We start from the raw sequence: 5,689 nt of genomic DNA on the forward strand, positions 1-5,689 counted from the left end.
TTTGGCGGGCTTGAATTTCACTGGCCCGAACCGCCCCGCCCTTAGCCCGCGGGCTAAGGGCGGGGCGGTTCGGGCCAGTGAAATTCAAGCCCGCCAAAGAGCGGGCTTTTTTGGCCCGTCCCGCTTAGGCCCGCGGCCCGCCCGCCCCGCCAGCCCGTATTGACAGCTCTATATATATATATATAGAGCTGTCAATACGGGCTGGCGGGGCGGGCGGGCCGCGGGCCTAAGCGGGACGGGCCAAAAAAGCCCGCTCTTTGGCGGGCTTGAATTTCACTGGCCCGAACCGCCCCGCCCTTAGCCCGCGGGCTAAGCGGGGGCCCGCCGCACAACCCTTCTTTTTTTTTTTTTTCTTAAATTGACATTAAAATACAAGACAAAGAAAAAGGTTCAGTTCTGTAATCTTCTGTTCACCCACTGATTCAAATCATTTTTCACGAATAAAGAGTCAACAAATGCATCTGATTCAAAAAATGCAAAAAATACAAATCAATTTTGTTTTGTCACCAAGACACCAACTGATTCAAGAGTAAAAAAGTGCATCTCATTTTGACTATTCTGAAACCTAGGTTCAAATCCATTAACACTAGTTTTCAAGATACAGAACTTACACAACCATCGCACATAAGCACTGCATAGAGTTAGATACAAATATTTGAACATAACTACGGCAGTCGGTGGTTCACTACGGTCGGCGGCGACAGACGCTGGTTCACTACGGTCGGCGGCGGCAGTCACTGGTTCACTACGGTTGGCGGCGGCGGCCTCTGGTTCACGGTCTCTTGTACGTCGTACGGTTATACTCTGTAGAATACGAACAGAAGACTAACCAAGAAGCATAGAGTGAGATGCGAGAGTGGAGGCTGTGGAGGCGCGGAGCCATGGAGGGCCGGAGGCTATGGAGTCGTGGAGGCGGTCTTCGAGAGAAACTAACGAGAGTGAGAGAGCAAAGAGACAAGAGGCAGAGAGTGCATAGAGGGCTAGGGTTAGGGTGACTATTAGATTATTTAATATTTAATATTTAGTATTTATATATAGTAATTAGTAAGATTACATATTACATATATATTAAATATTACATATATATTAAATATTAATTTCAATAAATCTTTGGCGGGTAGTCCGCGGCCCGCCAGGCCCGCCCCGCCAAGCTCGCGGGCTTTGGCGGGGCGGGCCAAAAAAGCCCGCTCTTTGGTGGGCTTCAATTTTCGAAACCCATGACAAGTTGTGGATTTAGTGGGAGGTGAATGGATGTGAAGGTGGATGTGGTAAAACGAAGAGTCAAAGACTCCCCGAGTGTCGTGTCTCTCAAGGATGGCGAATGGGAATCGTGTTAGTGTGTTGGCATCTAAGAGGTTGAAGAGAAAGAGTTACGGGAGTGCTAAGGGTCGGATTCATTTGTAAGAGGGAAAGGTTGATAGTAGTTGTGTAAAGTAAATAAAAGTAAAGTGGAGATTGGGGCTTTAGGCTTTTCCATGTGGTTTATCTTTAGATGGTTTTGCGAGTGCAAATTGTGGAATAGACTAGGGAGTTTGTGGCACACTACCAAGTGGCGTCACACTTTGGACTCTCACATCCTCATTCGGTTGGGGCATTTTATCGAACACTTTGTCTACCACTCCTCTCTGATCTCGTCTTTTCGGACTAAGAGCGGAGATGTGGGTGAGTTAGACTCGTGAGTGGCCGCTATCGCGCACACACTCACTTCCTTTCGGTTTGCTACCTAATGTGGCCACAAAAGGCACAAAGCTTGAAGATCATCATCCACACAAGTTCAACATCCAACAAACAAGCAATTCACAAATCAAAGCAATAATATTAAACATCCACATAGATCTACCATGGGGCTACCAATCCCCTATCTAATCTACTCTATCATGCTAAGAAACAAGAAAAAGAAAGGAAAATTCAAAGAAACAAGTATTGAATTAGAAATTAAAGAGAATGGTTACCACCCTTGAAAACGGGATCTTTACAACCTTGATCTTGAAATCCCAATCTTCGTTCTTGCCCTTGATCTATTCTAAACTATGTAAGAAAGGAATTTTCCCCCAAGAGGGGAGAAAACCCTCTAGATCTATTCTACCCTATTCTATGAATTTATGATCTCTTCCCCCTCCTCCTTAGGTTTAGGGCAAAAGGGATTTATATAAGTGACAAAAAGGGGACAAATTTCCCAAAATGGCCCTGGGCCCGACCACGCTTGCTTCTACGCGTGGTGGCGGGCGTGGGAGCTCTCTGGAATAATTCCACGCCCAGCCACACGCGTGTGACTGCGTGGGACGCTACTGCACTTTGGCTTGTTTGTCTTTTACTCTATTTTAGCCTCAAATCCCTTTTCAACCTGCGAAATACCTCAAAACTCTTTCTAGAAATGTTGTTAGAAGATTTTGATCGCATTTGAGCTAAAATGCATGCAATTGTTGTAATCGGATGTCAAAACGATGCGCTTTTAATCTAATAAAGACCCCTTATAAGTGCTATTCTTGGTGCTTATCAAAGTTTCCACACTTAAACCTTGCTTGTCCTCAAGCAAGCATACTTTTCTAAACCCTAATCATGTAAGCACCAAGGATAGTTCTTTCTTTCACGGTTAACCAATCAAGTGATGTGTAGGTGTTCAGAGTTGAGCGGGTGAAATCCCCTACACTATCTACCAAGACTGCTAAACTCGTGCCAACCAAATGTAAGAAATATGCTAAGGAAGTTAAGGTCTCGATGGATACTATATAAGAAGTTTTTATTCACACCTTTAAGCATGCAAGTGACCAAAGAGTTTTCACCTTGTATTTTCTAGGGGCCTCCAGCCGATCTGACTAGTGGGACCGATGCTCACCCCTTAGCCAATTTCCAACCTAACGCCAAAGCCTCTTTACATTATATAAGTGAGGGCAGGGACATGGACCGCTCATCGCCATGGTTTGGGCGATCACTCTATTTTCTCACTTCCTAGGATAACGTCATCAGGCTACCCGACTTCACATGGAGATCCATGCTTTTTCGAAGGTCAGTGCAATGGGTGCCTGAATCCTAGCGAAGTGGCTCACCTCCTCTCAATTTTCTCATCTTTCAAGATCTCTTCGGGGTAACCGACTTCACATGGATCTCCATGCTTTTTCGAAGAGAGTGCAATGGTTACCCCTTATCCAGACAAGATGGCTCACCTCACTTTTATCTCAAGGAATGGCCTTAAGCCTTTATTTACGTTTCACCATATCAACCCCTCATGCCTTTTTCTAGGGATTAGGGATTGTTTTCACTCAAAGCTTACTTAGGCTCTCCTTTTGCCCCATGTCCTGCTAAGATTAATTCAGTTTCCAGGCTTCGCTATTCTTATCTTTCTAAAAATCAAAGGATTCACGCTCCCACTTTGAGAGATCCTTGACTGAGGTCCAAACAAAATACAAGGTGAAAGCATGCAAGCACTCATCAAAAATTTTCAATTTGGGTCGGAATGTACAAATTGGTGCAAAGTGAAACTTCCAAAGCATATTTAAGACATTCAATCCTTGGCACAAGGTTAGGAGCCCTCCTAGATAGTATTGGCAATCCTATACCTTATCACTCAATCAGTCAACTGTTTCAAGAAGCATACACCCTTTCCACACTTAAAAATAAACATCGTCCTCGATGTTTCCATAAGGAACGGGAAAAAGGATATATGTTTAAGGGTTCTACACACACCCCTTTTCCACACTTAAAAGTGTGAACTGGGCTAAAACAGTTCTAATAAACAGACTATATCCGACACAACAATTTTATGCAGCTCTTCATTTGCGATTCTAGAAAATAAAGCAAACCAAAACAGGGCATTGAATAAGGATAAAAGAAATACTTACAATTTGTATCCTTATCAAAGTTTTGCAATCTACGTTCGCCCTTCAAACACGGTCAGAGTAAAGGTAAGGAAATAAATTAGGAATTGAAATTATACCTTTCAAGATTGGTTTTTCATGGTTGTTGGTGGAATGGTCCCTTCTTCTCCTTATTTGTGGGTTGCCTCCCATAAGCGCCACGTTTAACGTCTTTGGCTAGACGAAACGTGCAAGATAAAACATAAACAGAAATATAGCTAAAAATATAATCAAAAGTAAAGAGATTGTCCACAATCAATTGTTCAGAATTATCAGATCACAACTCATCATCATCAAAATTTTCTTTTCTTTCTTCAGTTTCTTCCTTTCTTCATGTTCTCCTGATTTCCTTAATCTCTCTCGAAATCTCGTCCAGCTTTTGCATTTGCTCCAAGTGCAATTGGAGTTGGGGTTTTGCTCTTCGGGTTGTGGTGGAGGTACAGACGGTCCGGGCTCTCTTGGTGGTGGATAATACATCGAAGAATCCACTAGCGAGTACAACTCATTAGAGGATGGGGTGAGGAGTGACATTGGTGAGGGTGTGAACCCTGGGGATGTCATTGGCGTGTCAGCATGGTCCTCCGCCATCTCATCATCTACCCTCGTTCGCGCCAGTTGTCTTAAGTGAAGTTTTGCGACATCTTCGAGAGATAAAGGAACTATGTTCGCTCCTGGAAGTCTGTGCTCGAACCAGTGTATTTTCATGTGATGACCCAGTGAGATACACAATCTCGTCACCATCGGGCCTACAAAAATTGCCCTGGTCGATTCTTACTGTTGTGCAACAAGCAAGTTCTTGCAAATCGCGCTCATATTCACCGAGTTCCCTATGTCCATACTCCACAGCATAAACAGCTCCGCCTTTGAGACTCGGTCATAGGTCTCAGGCCTTCCTTCCCATGAATGAGCAATCACCTTCCATAAGACCTTTAAGTCCTCTCTTACGATCTGAGAGACTCTTACCCTTGACCCTTCCCATTCGACTCCTTGTCTTGCGATCATCGACCAATATTTTCTCGGAATGTCCCTTTCTCCAAAGTCATGCCTTAATCTCCAGTACCAGTGCTTCGACTGGTCTTCCTCATCGTAAAATCCAAGGAGAACACCCAAACGGTTGGCCGATATGTTATAGTCCTGGTTGAAGAGTCTAAACTTAATGGTAGGGCTGTAGAGATCTCCAGCCACTCCGTCAACATTCAAGCTCGCAATAAACTCATACACTAGAGGGATAAAAGTATCTTGTCTCCAGCTTAACAAATTGTTCCAATATGGCTCTGCAATCAACCTCTCCAGTCCATATTTGCACTCATAATCCTCCAATACTATCAAGTCGATATGTCTCCATTGCACAATAGGGAAGTTCAACAGCTGCCTGTACCGTCCTAGCATGGTTGCTGTCATTAGTAAAATTTGTGTTCCGGTGGGTACTTCAATATAGCGAGTGTTAGCGTCCCTCGCACTGTTTTCTTCTCCCGGGGCTTTCCCTCTTTGGAGCCTTTGAGCAATTTGTTGTGCAAGGTCCTGTGGCGAAGACATCTTTCCTATAACATGGGCAATCAAAGCAACACAAGGAAAAACATTTGCCAATTTAAATATTGATTATGAACAATATTGCACATGTCTAAAGAAAAGGTTACAAGAATTCATTGCATGCAACCATCATTTTGATATCCATCAATAATTCTATCCTATACATGCAAGATCTAGCTCATTCTATTCCATACTCATTTCATAGTCAAAAGGTCAACATATGGTCAACTTCATCTTCTTCCTCTAGACTAGCTCAAGGTTGAAAAATGGAAGCATCATGAAAGTTAAAATTGGACCAACTAACT

This window comes from Ipomoea triloba, chromosome 5 (assembly GCF_003576645.1).
Source record: "Ipomoea triloba cultivar NCNSP0323 chromosome 5, ASM357664v1".
NCBI classification, from domain to species: domain Eukaryota; kingdom Viridiplantae; phylum Streptophyta; class Magnoliopsida; order Solanales; family Convolvulaceae; genus Ipomoea; species Ipomoea triloba.